We start from the raw sequence: 19,448 nt of genomic DNA, 5'->3' as shown, positions 1-19,448 counted from the left end.
CTGAAAACAGATAAACACACAGTTTAATATTACATTTATAATTGTAGTTCAGTTTTTCAGTAAAGTAGCATAAGGCAATAAAGCAGATATACATCAATGATTAGAGATATGAGTATTTACCAGTGTTTCCAGTGTGACCAGTTTTCTGGTAACATTGGACTCAAACTTGACCAACTCTAAGCTACCAAGCTAGTGGAAAAACTCTGATAAGAAAACAAATAGAGGAAACAAACTTAACCTTGAAATTTGAAACACCTGCGCAAATAATACTTTTCATTTCATTTCAAACCTTTTTTTAACCAGGTAGGTCCCATTGAGATCATTGATCTCTTTTTCAAGGGAGACTTTATCTTTCTGATAACGTTTCACTTTCACTATCAAACTCCCCGTTGATTTTATTGGGTTTAAACGACCTAGCGTTACGAAATGGAAAGAGTCTTCACATGTACATCCTTAAGAGATAAGCACTACTCACACATAATTATGCACAGTAGACGCACACATACATAAATGGACATGACATGACTGGAAAAAAGGGCACAGTGATATGCTAGAGTGCACAGTGTTCATTCACAGTTGGAAATCACTGAGAGAGAGTGTCCTTCATTCAGCAGGAGAACAGGATGAATGGGGAAGGGAGGAGGTGGATCTCATTAAGACACCATGAGAGAAGAGGAGAGGAGGAAACATCACGTGAAGAACGTTTTTTATGGCTTTGGTGCGTCTTTCCAGAGATCAAACAACCGGTGAACGAGAGATATGTTGAATGTATAACATTTTCCATGGTACTTTGAGTACCTCTCTTCTGAAAAATGTGTTTTGGTAAATGTGGCTTCATTTTGAAGTTTAACCTTGACATTACAGTATGATGAGTTTGCAGTTTAAACAAAATAAGCTCTTTTTTAATTCATCTGCTAAAGAGGAAATGCTTTGCTATGCTCACGTTATTATTATATTATTTTGGGACATCACAACAAATGTTAAAGCCACGTATGGTCTAAAGTGGAATATGTAATAAGGTATGGTCTACAAACTTGAAACTTCCAGTACTCATACACATAGATTGGACATTTTAAATAATTGTAACACTATAGTTTCTTGATTTTGGATTTATTCAAAGCTACATTTTTTATATTAAAGACGGTCGTCAAATAAAAAATACAATAATGAGTGAAACGTCGTTGTTTCTGATTATTCTCCAAAAAAGGATTCCAGTTTCTTTGTAAAGATAATACAGTATATACATTTTTGAAGAAATATTATAAACATGTTTCTATTTTCATTTTATCAATTTCATGAATGCTCATGCGTAACACACATCGCACACAAACGATGGGAATATGGTCAAAAGGAAAACAATGCTCAACAACTAAAAGCTCAATCTGTGAACAAGACACACACAGTTCAAATGCTTCACAGAGGGGACGAAAGACAGGGTACAAACGAGACGGGCAAGAAAGTACACAGGAAAAAGGCTAAAAGTGCACCATCCACAAATATTAAACTTATAAAACTAAGATTTAAACTAAATAAAAACAACTTAGAGTGGTACATGCTTTTGAACAATTGCACAGATTTGGTATTTAAAACGTTTTAAATGCTTAATATGTGCACAAATACAGGCTCTCATTGCAGCAAAAAGAAAGCAGGAAACGCTTCCCTCCTTTTTTCTGTGAATTACGACATGGTGCAATAATCAGTGCAAACTGTGCAGGAAATTGACTGCACAACCTCGGGTCAATTCACTCGCTTTGTGTGTAGACTAATTCTGGAAACCGTGCAGGCAAGACTAGTCATCCATACTGTAACACGCACATCTCACAACTGTCCAATTATCCTCTTGTGAGCTTCACAATAAATATGTGGATGAAGATGATAAGAAGTGCCAGAGAAATTCAAAAGGATAACATTTCCACAGGCCTGGGAAATGCCTTCAAATAGGCTTCCCATTAAAAAAGCAAAGACACAAAGTCTGTACTGTTGGCCAATAGTGCGCTAAATTATTTTATTTGTTATGTTTTCCTCCATGCAGCATCAACAGACTGGTAGAACGGATGGGATACATTATATAATAATCAAGTTTGCAAGCAAGTTTCAGCACATACTCAGTGTTTATTCAGAACTTTTACTTCAGTAAAAGTAATACAACCACAATGTCAAACTACAACACAATAAGTCCATCATTTAAAACCCTACCTAAGTAAAAGTACAGAAGCAATATCAGAAAGAAATACCAAAAGTGTCAAACACTTGTGCAGAACCTTGTCATAATGTATAATTTTGTTAGCAAACATTATATGAATGGATTGTTGTTATTGATTCTTTCATTTTGCAAATACTTAACATATAGTTCGACATATTATTTAATATAAACCCATCATAATTGTTATATGTAAAATCTTTAAATGTAAAGTTGCTATTATATACCAGCTGTTGAATACATTCTAAGGGAGTGAAAACTTCCCTTGTGAAAAGTAATTAAAGAAAGCTAATACTCATCCTCAAACCGTACTTAAGTGCAGTGCTGGAGTATTCACAGATATTTCCCGCCCCTGTTGTGTTTATGAGCTCCCGGGCCCAGGCAGACATCAGTGCTGTTATGTGTTATTCATGTCTTGTTCTACTTCTATCAAAACACATCACCTCTGATCCAACAATGAGCTGAGTCACATCCTGCTGAAAGTCTTTACAGTCATTTGAGACGTTAAGCCGGGGTACAGGTGTTATGATTGTGTGTCATCAGTCTTCAAAAGAGAGTGACGATGACGCACAATGAGACGTCCAATAGTAAGAATGAGAGAAGCATCACGATGGGTCTCATTACGTCAAAACCATTATTTTTCGTAACAGGAAAATGCTGTCTGAGTGCATAATACACTTTGTCTTGTACGGTGGTCACTTGACAAGGACATTAAGAAAAACAAACTGAAGAAGGATGAAGCATAACACTTTGTTGAAATCAAGACTTACTGTAGCTAAATAAATATAACTATTTGATCATGGAAGTTTATTCTTAAACTTTGGAAACAATACATGCAATAACATAACCTTACGTCAGAGTTTTAAGCTTTATTGAACAGCACTTATTTCTCTCCCGCTCTATTGGCTGAGTGCTGACTGTGACGCGATTGAAAGCTCCAAAAAGAAACTAAGTAGACCTCTGAGGTTTGGTAATATTGTTACAGTAGATAAACAAACAAAAAAACAGGCATTTATAACAAATCTGTAAACAAAATAAGAACATTATCTTATGGCTGTGTTTTTACCCTGGTCTACTAAACGGGACAAAGAAGGGACATCCAATAATTTAGCCTTCGAATGACAACACAAAGACAAACCTTGGGAACAAAGACCCTTTCCTATGAGTTTGGGGTGACCTACACTGTAGTGGATTAGTGCAATTGTCTTGGAAATCCTTTCCACTCATACAACTATTTCTCTTTGAAGTTCAGGTACAGAACCACATGTACATCCGCTCTTAGATTGAGTAAATGTACTCTAACCATACACAAATGTAAAATTACATTTCTTGCTCAGTCAGCCAGAAGGAGGCCTTCTGTTCAAGGACAGGATGTGAACATGTATGGCTGAGGGAGCAAGAGCACCAGAGGCCAAAAGCTTCATTGCAATTATGAGCTTCCTAGGTAGAGTGGAAATAATCAGCCAACTAGCATGAAAAGGATCAAAGCGTCAAAGGACTGAATGACGCACGGTTGTGTTTTTATGTTCAACAGGATGGCATGTCAGCTGTACACAGTACCTTCCAAATAAAAACACAGATTCCTTGGGGATAGACATTTTTCCAACTAATCATAATCACTTACCGCGTAGGACTAGTAAGCTATGTTTTTGGTGTGTTTTTTCACTTAAAGCAATCAGGAAGCAGTCCTTCTGACCCTTATATGATTTGCTAGGATGACACCACATTCCTTTCCCATGATCCAGCAGCATTTGTCTGACTTATGAGCAGAGTGGCCGGTCGACAGACTTGTCCCAAAGATGATAGACTTAGTGACAGGGAAGTAGATAAGTTTTCTCCATGCTTGGATACAAAGGATATAGAAAGATCTAATCAAATATTGCATCACAATCAAACTCAAATTTCACAACCGGGGACATCTTTCACAGACAATTATCCAGAAAATGTGATTTCGTGAAAACTAAGACAATATCAGATAGGAAGGCAAGTTATATGCAGGCTAACATTGGTTCAACATTGCAACACAAATCTGTAAACAAAGCCAAATGTGGGTGAAATACATCATTGTTGACCAGAGAAATATAAATGTTGCTGTCAAATCTAAATGTAAAGCAGACACAGGCTAACATCTGTGCTAAATAAACTTTTCTTATCAACAGTCTTTATTTAAAATGTGTCGGAGTTTGGCACGAGGCAGCAGCTACTGTGGAAAAACAGCCAAGAGGAAGAAAAAGCAGAGGCTGAACTGAAAACATCCAGTGACAGAAAGTTAAGATAGCAAAAGGTGTGTGACATATCATTTTCTTTCTGGTAAATGACTCCACTTCCCATCTCTAGACAATGGCGCCGTTTAAGGTCACTTTAGTCTCATTTACTGGCAGGGTGGGACAACTCAGTATCCTGCTCATTTATTCAAGTGACTGTATTGTAGGTGTGTTGGGTTTAACCCTTTACAATTTCACAATGTGTGTGATTCACTTTTTCTGAGAATAATCCTGGAGCATTGGACACACTCTGATATGAAATATAAAATGACTACGTTTGCAACTAACAATTCTTTTTATTTACATTTCATCTGCAGATTATTTTCTTGATTAAATGAAAATGCCCTGAATAAATTCCAACAACCCAAAATGATGTCTTCAAACCTAATCTTTGTCTGACCAAAAGCCCAAAATCCAAAGTATGATCATGTATGACAAGGAAAAGTATCACATTTTCTAATTTAAGAAACTGAAACAAGCTAATGTTTTTGATAACTAAATAAATAAAACATGACTTCAGACAAAAAAGGATAAAATAATCAGTTTTTGGAGTAACATGTATCCAAAACGGGAGGTTAAGTGTGAGAACTTGAGGTTAAAGGACCAATATCACTGACCTTTAATTTAACTCTTCAAGCTTAACAATGTTTAAGATGACTTTTATCAAAAATATGAAAGAAACCTCTTTATCTTGAATGATCAGATCATTTCAGCAAAGTTTTAAATTCTTTCAAAGTACTTTCTAATAATACCAGTCGTGATTGATACAACAGTAATTTGCATTCATTTTGTGATTTGCAGGTACATACTGACTGTACACAAGGACATCTAGATATATGTGCTTAAAAGTTAAATGTTTAAATGTTACATATGGTGGTGACTGACCGGTGGAAACACGCTACAACGGCCCAATACACTTACATTAGGAGAAACTCACTACTCTTTCAGAAACGATGCAAATATAAGAAAACAAACGTTCCAAAACACATGCAAATGAAGAAAAGGCTTCACTAACTTGACAACACATGCGCAGCGTTTACTAAAAGTGCAGCATAAACTAAACGCTGGTTCAGAGGTTTCTTCATTTGCATTGGATTTTTTTAAATTTTTTTATATTTGCATCGTTTTTGAAAGTACTGCGTGTTTTCTCCTAATGAAAGTGTTTTGGGCCGTTGTAGTCCGGTCGGCCACCGTAACCCTAATCCTTAAACATATGTATTGAAATGCCTTAATGTAGCCTAGAGGTCTAAAAAAATAACATGGAATGAAAACAGACATGAAGATGTATTTGAACCTGCGAATCACAAAATCAGTTTTTACTTGGATTTCTTTCTTTTACATTAACGGTCTAATTGGCCTACATGGTTAAATACCTACCAATGTTCACCTGAGCAAGCCAACATACCAAAAGGAGAACACAAGTCAAAGACACAGATACTCATGCTGTAAAAGAAAGAGCCACAGAGAGTCTCAGAGAAGAAGAGAGAGTACATTCGTATACTTTGAATTAATCCCTTCCTTCCTGTGTGTTATGTTGAGGGGAAACCAGTGACCATTTGTCTGTCGGGTTGTGCAAACAGAGGTGCCATGGTAACACCTCCTGTTTGTCTTAGGATGAGCCAGGGTGTAAATATTATTTCTTCAACACACCCTTAAAAAATTCAGATTGTTCTGTTATTATTTCAGCAATTTTGCTAATGTTTACAACTTGTGGCCCGACAAATTATAGTTTAAAAAAACATCTGCTCCACTACATCATTATGAGAACTTTCTGGCTCTGTAAAATGTGCCTGAGCTTGGAAATGCCCCCAGAAGGATGATGAGCTGATTTAGCGATCCCATCAGACCGAGCGAGAATAGCAGCTCAAATGGTATGCTCCGAAAGATTGTCGTAAAATTTCCCTACATGAATCTGCAACAGAAATGTCTAAAAATAGCTTAATAACCCGAGCTAGTCTAAACATGCAGGAGACATTTCCCCACACAAATCCTACCGGAATAAAGAGCACAATTTAAACATCCTAGACTCAAAACATGATGTGTTAAACAATATTTATGGGTATGATCCCTTAGTGAGATTATGTATCAAAGGCAGTTCATGGAAGTCCCGTCCTGGTGTAGGTTTTGATGTTAAATTCAGCATTGATAGCACTACCAAAACACTTTCTAAATGCATTGAACATGATCAGGTCATTTCCAGCTCTGCTCATCACTCACTGTATTTACATTCATTCTTTCACATCCTACAGACAGTTTGCAGTGAAGATTTCTCAGTGTTACTCAACAGTTGCGCAATACTTTCTTAAAGTTTCAATATTGTCATTCTCTCATCAGAAAAACCAGAAACCTAAGCTGACCAATCACTTTGTCATCTTCTGGTTCTCATGTTTTTTTCTCTCTGTAGCTCTGATGTGTAGCTACACTTTTTGAGGAAGCTAAGCAGGTGTCATGCCATAACCTTTCAACACGCAATTATAATAGAAATCAAGAAACAGTCAGATAATGGACAACTTTATAGGCTCCTGATTTCTTTTTAAGTTGCTTCAACTGTGTCAAGTCTGTATTCTTAGATGAGGAATTTAATCTCGTGCCCTGAAAAACACACTAATGCAAACATGAACCCCTAGAATTATGGTCCTAACCTTATAATTTATAAAAACAGGCCTTACATCAAGTTAAAACCATGCTGAGAATCAAAAATGTCCCCTGGCCGTTTCTAATCTGCGACCCAAAAAAGGAAAACTGTGAATCCAACTAGACACAGCACTTATTATTAGTAATTAGGCCACTGACGTAATCAGGACTTGCGCCAAGTCATTATGCACATTTAGGCACAAAGGCATCCAGCAGATGCTCTCATTTAGAAGTATAAATGTGAAGCCTAATGTCACATGATTTCAGGAAACACAAAGCAGTGCCAAAACGTGCCAAAGGTGTGATCATCGCGGTAATGACGCTGATGGTACAGGGGCAGCTCAGTGCGTGTGTGTGCGTGTGCGTGTGTGTGTGTGTGTGTGTGTGGGTGTGTGTGTGTGTGTGTGTGTGTGTGTGTGTGTGTGTGTGTGCGTGCGTGCGTGTGTGTGTGTGCTTGTATGTGAGAGATCATGTAAAGCGGATTTTGACAGTGATGGATTTTGAAAGACAATAACTGAAATATATTTAAAGAGTTAAGCTGAAAAATAGGACATTGTTATTAAATTAATAAAAAAAATGTTCCTGAGCTAGCAAATTGCAGTGTGGCTGGCATGTATTTTCCATTACAGTCACTGGTCTGCACAGACTCTCGCTACCCGCAGTCACAGTCCATGGTGTGTCCCTGTTGCTCTCATTAAACTCTATGTGCTGAGAATAACTTCATTAAACCTACTGTATAACTTTCTGATCAGCTAAGCTAATTATTTTAGAAAAATGGACTTTGCTGAGATCCTGAGATGTAAGGTTGTGTATTAACATTAAGTACATTTCTGTACTTAACCCTTAGATGCACGAGTGACTGGATCCTACACTCTTAGTGGGTCAAAAAGGACCCGTATTATAATATGTGTTTTAATGCCAATTTTGTGATTTTGGTTAAGAAAAGTCACTTGTATAATATTTAGTATTATATTTTGGTTCACACTACACATATTTCATATGTTTTCACTATTTATAATTTTAGACATTTATTTTACAAAATTCCATAGAAAATGCATGCATGCACTTATGGAAGCTTGGGGTAGTAATACAAAAACTACAATTTCTTAAAATGTATAACATTTAAATTTAAAATTTGAATGGCATGATATCCAAAACATGTTTTTTGAGGAATAGCTGGAATATGAAATGATACAAAAAATGTAATTACAAAGATACTCTAAGAAAACCACCTCACCGGGTCAAAAAAGACCCACTTATGCATCTAAGGCAGGGTTGCCAACTTTGGGCACCTGGCTGGAGTGAGATTTTGATATCATGGGTTTAAATACACATATGCGCACGAAATGACTGCTATCGTGTCAGCAGCGGGACCTTAGCATATATATAGGATATATATACAATATATGCAAATACACAATATTGGACACAGACTATAAAGGACAAACAGTTTCATTCACTAATGAAAGTCAAACACATGTTTGTTTCCACTGTTTTATTGTGTGCCTGTCGCGATAAGCAATTAATTCAATCATCGTACACTCACAGAAATGAATCATGGTAGAGTTTCTTTTTAAGCATTTACATCTATATGATTTTATTTAAATACTCATATTTTTTTAATTTATGTATTGAAATTAATTATAATCTGTATAATTCCTGTCAATTCTAAAATATATTGAATGTAATTATTTAGAGGTTAAACAATAGCAGGATCGATAAATAAAAATGAACTCGATAAATTGCCATTTACATGAGGATGTGACTAGCAGTTTGAAAGGATGTACTTGAATTATTATTATATATTATCATTATGTCAGTGGTCTAAAATGGTCACACAACGGTGCCGACAATATTATCGTTTATCGCAATAATTTCCTGGACAATGTATCCAACAAAATTAATTATCGTGAGAGGCCTATAGGCTACATGAAACACACACACACAAACAAATCTACAGACTTACTCCAAATTGCCAAATATATTAATTAACACACTCTCCCTCTCATATACTCTTTGACTCTATTTTGGCCTAGTAGAACAATAAGCAGCAGACTTTTACTTTTTATCATTTCTACTGGATCTTAGATCTGTGCATGTGCAATACGGGTCGGCAGTTGCGGCTCCAGAGTATTTTTGTTGGGTAATCTATGGTGGGGCTCAAGTCAGTATTTGCAATGTAATTACATACACGCTCCCCTTGACAGTGAAACTCCACGCGTGAGGTTTAGATTATTTCCCTGTCTCAATCCAAATTGAACTGTATCAAATAAAAAGGCACATTTGTCTTGTAGTAAATAAAAAGGGCGACCTGGAGCCAATCCTGCATTTTCCCCACAAGTGAAAGAGCTGACATGCTGAAAACACAACCCCTGCAGGGGGGTCTGGGGGGATTCTCCCCCAGGAGATTTTTGAAATACTAACATAAAATACACATTCTGGTACTCTCTTGAGAAGAAAAATAAATACATCTATTACTACATATTTAAAAAAATGAATGCCATTTTAGTTTTTTGTTACTTTGTTCTGAAAGCTGAACCTGCTGCTCCTCACAGAGAGAAGAGGGAAGAGGCTGTGAATTACTTTACATTGTGAATAAGGGTGGATAGCCCCCATTGTTATGTGTGTCAACATGAAAGACAGCCCACACACCTATCAATCATCAAACCGTGGGGTCTTATTTCATTACGTGTTGATTTCTATCAACACGTAATATTGTATCGATGTAGCCTATATAGAGATGTACTAGAGCAAAAGTATTCTCCGTCGGGACTTCCTGCAACAACACCACGCCGTTATCGTGATTCTGATTGGCCAGAAGACATTATCAAAGATGCTCTATTGAGAAGACGATCACTGCGTGACAAAAGTTTTCAAAACCGTTTCTTGTCTTCGGTATTCTTGTTTTTGGCGTGAGAATAGTTTCGGCAGCGTGAGAGCGTGAGATTGAGAGTGAAAGCATGTGTCACACGCCAGATGCGTGAGAGTTGGCAACCCTGATCTAAGGGTTAAGATTTAAAGGTGACATGTCATGCTTTTCCGGTTATTGCCCGTCCCCTTGTGTGTTATGGAGGTTTTTATGCATGTAAACGGTCTGCAGAGTCAAAACCCTCAAAGTAAACCATGTAGGGAGTAAAGCTCTAAAACAGAAAATACCTCCCCAAAACGCCTCGTTGGAGATACGTCATTGTCCATTTGATTCTTCCGGGTACATCATGATGTCATGTCGTCCCCGGAACGAAATGGACCAATCCGTGGAGCCGTTACGTTACGTCCGCGCAGCCGTTACGTTAAGCCCCCGCTGATTGGTCCAAATTGACCAATCCACGGACTTCCTCACACACTCAGTGCATGCAGCTCTGCTGATTTCTCCTCCCTGGCTGCAGGCTGATAACAGACAGTTGGGATCGCGGCAAAATTCTCTCTGCAGACCCATTCTCACAGCGTTTATCAACCTTTTTCTTACTCAATATCAAGCCACACTTATTGTTTTTACTTCGGCTGTGACTTTGTGTGTGCTCAGGGTGAGTTTCGCTGTGTTTCGCTGTGTATCGCTAAACAAGGAAATCACACCTCCACGGAGCTTAGCGCGATTCACAACGTCCCGACTGGTCCCGACCAATCGGAGCACACTGGGCTCACAGGGAGGGGGGGTGGGGGGGGCAAGAGCTGCAGCGAGCCGTTTAGTGGAGAAAGTGAATACACATACTTTACAGAGATGCTGTATGCGAAACCAATGTGAGTTTGGAAAATTGCACAGTATAAATCTATTCTAGACCTCAACAATGGAATTATGATCAGTGGAAATGGCCATGACATGTGACCTTTAAGGTACTTGTCTATAGTTGTATGGAAATATATATACTTTTATTCAACTTCATGAATACAACAGCTGAAGTTTTTAAAGATTTTAGACTTTAAAAGATAAGGGATAGGATTATACAATACACAGATCAATTGTATATTAGTTGATATCACTTGATAAATGCGATTTACCCTCTAAATGTCGTCAGATGGTTTTACATTAAAAATAGTTTGAGAACAAATGGTTAAAGTTATCCAACATTTTATTAAATGTATTTCACAGATGTGTGTTGCATTTATTTTTAAACCTTTATTACCCCATTAATCATCTAAAAATATCTGTAGATTCACCTTGTGAACCTTTGGAGGGAACCCAAACCCTAGGTTGGAAACTTCTGGGCCAACTACCTTAACTTTATAAAAATAACTAAATGTATATTCCATCGTTGTATATACCATTATCTTATCCCTTACCCTCAATAATAATCATAATAATTCATTGTCCTCAGCATTATCATCCTCATCTTCATCATAATCATCATCATTATTGGCCTTAACATCATCATCATCATCATCATCATCATCATCATCATCATCATCATCATCATCATCATCATCATCATCATCATCATCATCATCATCATCATAATGAGCCCAAGAGTCACAACCTTCTTGATTTGTGATTCTCCCAGCCATCCGTACTATCACTTGTTATTATCCTTGCCATTATCTTAATTCAATAATCACCATTATTATTATTATCAACCCCGCCTCACTGGCGGCTAATTTAAACGTTGGCCATTCACTCATAAATAAAAAGCCACCGACCACATAAACCTCGGCAGACTTGAAAAGTCCCTGCCCCATATTTCTGTGTATCATCACCATAACAACATATCAAACTGTACGTGAACTGAAAATAAAATACAGCTTAACCACAACTTCTACAACACAACGCTGCACCCCACCCATGGGCAAGCAGGCACAACACACTGGTATTCAAAGTCTCATGCTCAAGGTGAAAATAATAAGGCAAACAGCTTTTTTCGATGAAACTAAATATACATTCAAAGTAAGGAGCTGCCCTGGGGCTAGTTCTGTTTAATTGAAAATTCCTGCAGGTTCAAACATATATGGAGATATTTTTGAGTTTAGAGAAATGTTGCCAACAGCTGTGACTCAAAAACTCTAGCCACATTGTTTTTGTGTTTTTTTGTTGGGACCGATCGCAATCATGCTACGGGCAATGCTTCTCCAGTCCTTTGCCCTTAAAGGTTCCCTATCCTACTCAGATAGCAGCATGAATGGGACGTTTCCAAGAACAGTTTTGCTTCTAGGCGTGAATAATTCCTCAGTAGAGAATATATTTGGTCCAAGATTATCTAAATGACAATGTCAATACAAGCACTGAAGAGTGAAAATGTAAAAAGGGACCCAGCAGCCAGAAAATCCCTGAGTGCGGAAAAAAGGGCTGTGATCTTAGTTATTATGCCATAGGAATCCGGGTCACTGTCAAAATATTTGCTTAAGCTTAAGCTTCTTGTCCTAGCTGGATATATGAGAATCACTCCCTGGACACATGTATATAGGGTTATACAGTACATGCATACCCAGACACCATGAAAGGGCATCTGAAAGTGTGTCGATATGTCAGGCTATAACAAAAAAGATGCATCTCCAATACAACGCACACAGAGGAAGCAGCCATGAAGTTATAATCCTCCAGTTATCACATGGTAACGTTATGTACATGTCTAATGATATACACATGAAGCGCAGTACACAATACAGTATGTGTACTTCTGCTTTCTTTAGTATAGTCTAGTACACAGGAAACCCTCAGTCACAGAGGTGGAACCCACTCAACCAGAGGTGAACGTGTCCAACCGGTCCAACCTTCAACAGCTATGTTGTTATGCAAATATTCAATAAATTCAAACATTTAGCATTACATTTCTGCTTGTTTAGAAAAGAAAATGTTTATGTTGTTAGGCATTTATTTCTAGCTTCATTAAAACATTCACTCTTCATTTGGTTGTTCTCTTTTTCATTGTGACGCTGTCCCCCTAAACCTTCGGGATTCCAGGCTGACGTGTCTCCAGCTGAGCCAGAATACCCACAATCCTCCTGGGTCCAGATCCAGCCTAGTTTTTCGTAGTGGTTTATTTCTTTCTTGAATCAAACATAAAAAAAAAAGGCTGCACTCAACATTAACATCAATGCTATCTCAAGGTTTTTGCTGATTCATTTTATCCTCAGCTAAGATCTTGTAGGTTCTGACAAAACGTGATTTTATAAAATATTGAATTTAAAAAACGCCACTTTGTCATAATAGGTCCTTGCTGATGTTAGTCACCAATTTCTTCAGCGAGTTCACATTGCTTCCATCTGGTTTCAGACATAATCCGCCAAGAAGCAGGACCAATAGATTTTAAGAATGCATGGTCCTTGCTGTTAAATCACTTCATCTAATCTTTGTGAATTGTTTGTTTATTGATTTTTGTGATGATTGTATTTGTGCTGACTGTGAAAACAAATAGCGCCTGTGGGATTTTAAAGATCAACTTAATTTACCTAACTGTAAAACAAATATTATTTTAGATACTCTGTCTACCTTGAAAGGAAATGTGCTGTGTCACAATATCTGTAGATGTACACTGTCTATTTATTACAATTTATCAAATGTGAAAATAAAGTGTCAGTCTTAGCATGTGAGAAAGGGCAAATAATACAACACAGTTCCCATCCCTTTGGCTTCTGATCCTTTATACTGTAGCAAAGCAATACCTACTACTGTATGTCCTATTTCAAACAAAGAGTTATCCATTCTCAGATTACTTCAATTTAATGTAAACGTTCCATGATTTTATTGGAAGAAAATCAAGGTTATGAATTTTTGAAAATAACTGAATAAACATGAATGTGTTTCAGAGAAAAAAATGTTTCTTCTTGTATACTGTAGCTTTTTTAATCATCTCACATCTCTGACCCTTAGCTTAGAAAGCACTGATTCAGATGGGTTTTCTAGGCATGACAACTGAAAGGGTTCCGACAGTGTTTTTTTTTTAACGTGAACTACTATGGACAGACACAAAAACCTGCTTGCCTTGGCAACAAAGTCAAAGTCAAAAGAGTTGCAACAGACTATAAAAAATGATTGGAGACAGACCCTTCAAGGTAATTTGTTTGTTTTGATATATCCTTCAGTTGGTCTGGTTGTGAAACACAGACAAGGCTATATTCCCACTGTAGCTTATAAGAAAGTTATAATGGTAAACAAACAACTACTTGACTCTCTTACCCGCATTAACAGCATGCAACTTAAACAAAACATCTCTCTGCTGAAACCCCTTCACCCCAAAAACCATTAAGTCTACTTAGTTTAGATTTTCTGACTCAATCGTGTGACAGTGCATATAACTGCATTCCAGTTGAGGATTAGACTACTATAATGATGAGAAACACATGAGAAGATTGCTTGATGTATGTGAAATAGGAAGTAAGATATACTGTGTATGTGTTTTCACACACAGCAAGGAGTGGAGTTCAAGCACTGAAGGAAATCTAGAAGTCAAACCAATGAGTCATGAGTTTCTTGAAATAAGGCAGCTCTTTACAAGAAAATGTTCAGCATGTTGCGATGGAGTTGAGAAACAAGCAGAAATCCAAGAGACACTGTAAAGTGTGTGTGTGGTTGTGTGGGGTATCCGTGCGTCCTGACCTGTGAGCATGGTTGGCGGCGTGGAGTTTCCTGACGACCTCCTCACTAAAGTCAAAATGAATCCTTCCTCTGGCACAGGGTGAACGCCGGTACATTGCCCCGACACACACATGCACTCATGCACACACTACGCTGCACATACCATCACATGCGTAACCATACATACTTACACTTGAAAACACCCAAGTGTGGCATGTCCCACACCAACACACTAAGAATGAATGTCCCACACTGTCATACACACATTTGACAAGTCAACAACATTAGTGATAACCACACGGTAGCATGCATTCACACCTCTCATACACTTAGCATTGCAAAAAACCTCACTGATATCACACACTATGTCACACAACTTAAAATGAAAACTATCCAATGTATCAGTTCCTAAAAAACACAATCACACACACACAGTTCCCTAATATAAATAGCAAAACACTGGTCCAGGCTACACATTCATACATCTATTGTAAAAGCCTCTGTTTAAAAAGTTCCTCAGCAGGTTATCCATCAGCCTTCCACTCGTTGGCACAAATAGAAGCAGCAAAGAGGTATCCAAACACACACACACACTTGACCTCACGTCACACACAGCAGAAACCTTAGCAGCAGTCCATATGTCACATCACAGAGCTCTTAAACTCTGACACTCCCCACTCTCTTTGCGGACTCCTCTCTTCGTCACAGGCTATACTTCCTCCCCATGGTATGAGTGTGTTTAGTATACGTGTGTGTGTGTGTGTGTGTGTGTGTGTGTGTGTGTGTGTGTGTGTGTGTGTGTGTGTGTGTGTGTGTGTGTGTGTGTGTGTGTGTGTGTGTGTGTGTGTGTGTGTGTGTGTGTGTGTGTGTGTGTGGAGCTCTGCTCCCTTCAGCAGAGTAAGGAGGAGCCTCTAAGTTCTGGACTGGAGTTGCTGGGCTGGAGTCATACAAATCATTCATCATTCACAGCCTTGATAGCTGTAATTAACAAAATCTTAAACAAAAATAAGTTACACACACACATAGCTGTAAACAAAGTACAGTACTGTAGAAGCTATTATGATTTAAGATATATTTTTTCAATCAGATGGGTAGGCGAAATGTTGCCAGAGATGCCTGGAAAAGAAGGATAGGACCATAACATTTATTCTGATTCTCATCAAACTCTGGATATATAGATATGTATATACAATTTAAGTAAAACACTGTTGTAGTAATATAAATGATATTTGACACATTTGTCACTGATTCAGAAAACCCCTTACTGAACAAAAGGTATTCTGATTAACTGTTCTTCTGACTCAGTGGTCTACCTGAATTTTCACTTCCTTCTTCTAAACCGCAGCTCATCAGGTGCTGTGTGTGTGTGTGTGTGTATGTGTGTGTGTGTGTGTGTGTGTGTGTGTGTGTGTGTGTGTGTGTGTGTGTGTGTGTGTGTGTGTGTGTGTGTGTGTGTGTGTGTGTGTGTGTGTGTGTGTGTGTGTGTGTGTGTGTGATGGAAGAGGTGGCATCTGGAGCTCTCGCAGGGGGCCACAGGGCCTGGTGATGACACTATAATACAGTACAGTACTGACATCCAAGCCCTCATATATTATAACTGTGACAACAGACATGCGATAAATAGCAGCACATATGGAACAATAGGTAAGATACAAAAAAGCAAAATATACAGTATCTATAAATACATTTATTTGAAGCTGCTGTAAAATGTCTTTGTATGTGTGGTAATATGTTGTCCAAAAAAACCGTTTGGAAAGTATATATAAAGGTATTTTAGGTAAACAGATTAATTGACATGGCTAACAAAGATCATATCTTTAACTTCAGGATATTTAAAAAGGCATCTATTTATCCTTGTTATACTGTAACTGATTTTTACAAAAAGTCATTGTTTCTTATTATTAACAGCTACTTGCATGTTGTTCTGCATTTTATTTATGGAGATAAAACCAATGCATTATTTCCCATTAGTGTGGACATAAACAATGCAATCTGCTTTTGTTCAGTGTCGAGTATCTAGGTAGATTAACTCAAATCCTTTACTTTATTACATGTTTAATGCACTTGTAATTAAGCTATTTCATTAAGAAGCTAGTAAAATATACCAGATTGTTTAAGATTAAAACCAGTGCTTCCCAATATGTTTGGCTTGTAACACCTACTGTACCAAAAGACACGTGGATTTGGAGTTTCACAAAAAGAAAACTTCCTCTCTTAATAAATCAACATTTTAAGCATTCGTCATGTCATTTCATATAATTTTTTGATACCCCCATCTAATGTTTTTTTTTGTTATATTCTCAGAACTAGTGAATCATTTCTCAAAAGGATGTTATAATCTGTATATGTCAATGTTTGCAAGGAAAAGTGACATTGGTGGAATGAGTAACTGTTTCTCATAACTTCCTCAAACAGTAGTCATGAGTGGAAAACATTCCTGAATGACAACTGAAGGACTTTCTTACGAGTATATCGTTTCTTATAACCACCATCATGACAGGCAGTTCAGCTTCCTTGTCATTTATTTTTATTTAAAATGAATCCAAAAGATGACACATAGCATCTTTTGATGACATAGCAAACACACTTAACAAAACACTTAATGACAGGAGAAGGGTCAAAGGAGCCAAAACTGAATCACTACCACGTTCCCATACTGCAGCTCGCCACACCGCTTCCCTAACACACAGAGATTAAAAACGGGAGAGGCGGAAGATGTGCTGGCCACAGGGCTGTGTGGATCCTGCGCTTTGGCATTCCTTCCTGAAGGCTTAACCATCACAGAAGATATAGCTTATCCTCAAACTATGATAGCCATCATCTGTGGTACACCAGTAGGAAGTCATGCCGATTCTGACTTATTCATCATGGCTATACAGATGTAGCACTCCAGATCAGACTCAAATGGGTGTGTCCCAGTCAAAAGCCCAGCAGATGCCAGTGGCTGGGGGTGTTGCCAAATTGCTAGAGGGCGTTGCCCAATTTCCCTATTTGTTCAATTACAGGATTTAACCATGAGATGGCGCATCATTCACAAAATACACAATGGGTGTTGTAGAAACATCAATATTTTAGATCAAATAAAGTATATAGTTTGCTTTATGCAGTATATTTCTTGTAATATTGTACAGTAGATTGAAGTAAATCAACTTATACATTAAGATAAGATAAGATGGACCTTTATTAATCCCGTGGGGAAATTCAGTAGTTCAAACAGCAACAGGGTGAGAGTGGAAAACAGGACAGCACAAATTCACACAGATTAATAAAATCAAAAATAAGATGAGCGATAAAAATAATAATAATGAGAAACTATGAAATAAGAAATGAATAAAACTAAAATGTAATTATCATATCATATATTATAATGTATTGTATTATTAAGTAATATCATACATTAACCCCATTATAGCAGATGCCACATTGAATGGATGAACACATGTATGCATCAATAATTACAACAGAGTATTTCTAAATACAAGTTGTAAAAATACTTATATGTATTTAATATTAACCCTTTGGAGTCGACCGTCATGCCGGCGTGATCAGATCACATGACATGTTCAAGCCGGTGCCGCATAAAAACAACAGTCCGGACAACATTGCCATGTGTTTCTGTCGAAAGTACTGGCTTGAAACTATATCCCAGTCTTTGTTTCATGCAAAAAGACCCAGTAAACACGGAGATACGGTGATATAAAGTTAATACATTTCAAAAGTATGAAATATGGAAGCACATATTTGAATATCTTCGCCGTATTTGATTTAAAATACTGGAAACTGTAGATTCTGCTCAACAGGATGTATTTACCAGGGAGGGGGTGAGGTAATCAGTTAAACGGAGTGATACGAAACGAGACGAAAAGAGACGAAGAGGGACGGCGGGAACCGAAGAGAGACGGCGGGAAATGGAGAGAGACGAAGATATACGAAGACAGGCGGCGGGAGACGAAGAGAGGCTGCGGGAGACTGCGATTGAAGTAAAGTGACAGACAAACATTGAGAATTTAGATATAGTTAGATAGATTTTGAGTTTTGAAGACTCAACTATGATGAAGAGAACTCTGAACGTGAGTCAAGCTTTAAGCTTGTTTTTTGACATGGAGGAGGAGGAATCTGTGATGTTGCCCTCTGTGTCGTAGTTGACAGAAACCGCTTTGAAGCGTGGCACAGATAAAGACAGAAAAAACAGATTGTTGTACATAATGTGTATATATATATATTTGTATTATATTTATAATAACACTTTTGCCTTATCAGAATGAAATCCCATGCTACCTCAATCAAACTTTCACATTATCATAGTCACATCCCATGTATATATTTCCAGCTTTTAAATGGTTTCGTTGTGTATGTTTGTGTTATGAAAAATAAAATCATTTTCAAAATCTGTTTTTACGTTTTTTTTGTGATTTTGGGTCCAACATGTTCATATAGTAGAAGATCACTGCTCTAAACAAAGTCAAAAATCCTACATCCAAACGAAATAAATATAATTAATTATGATGAATACGTTAAGTCTTGTTCATTGTTTTTCACTTTTATTAAATGTTTGATATTTCCGGTGGAAATGGTGGACTACCGGACATTCAAAATGCAGCATATTTTCACTCTTACACACATATATTCTCATTTTACATACATACATTTTCACTCTTACACACGGATATTCTCCTTTTGCTCTCATGCGAAATCTACTAAAACAAAGTATGTCATGTATATTTAGTTTTCGTTGATGAGACGAGACGGACTAAGGTGTTAATGGTGGACTATCGGACATTCAAAATGCAGCATAGTTCCCCCAAGTGTCTGTCAAAATGCATTTTACGTTTCTAACTTGCAATAT

General features: G+C 37.4%; 1 protein-coding gene across 4 annotated transcripts in view; it reads right to left on the bottom strand.

The window, feature by feature from the left end:
* The window catches only part of pde4ba (phosphodiesterase 4B, cAMP-specific a), a 220,364-nt gene that overhangs the window by 63,394 nt on the left and 137,522 nt on the right, over positions 1-19,448 (bottom strand). The window lies entirely within an intron of this gene.

Source organism: Pseudochaenichthys georgianus, chromosome 4, assembly GCF_902827115.2.
Source record: "Pseudochaenichthys georgianus chromosome 4, fPseGeo1.2, whole genome shotgun sequence".
Classification (NCBI taxonomy): domain Eukaryota; kingdom Metazoa; phylum Chordata; class Actinopteri; order Perciformes; family Channichthyidae; genus Pseudochaenichthys; species Pseudochaenichthys georgianus.
Note: the sequence above shows the minus strand (reverse complement) of the source record. Positions and strands in the feature narration are given on the sequence as shown.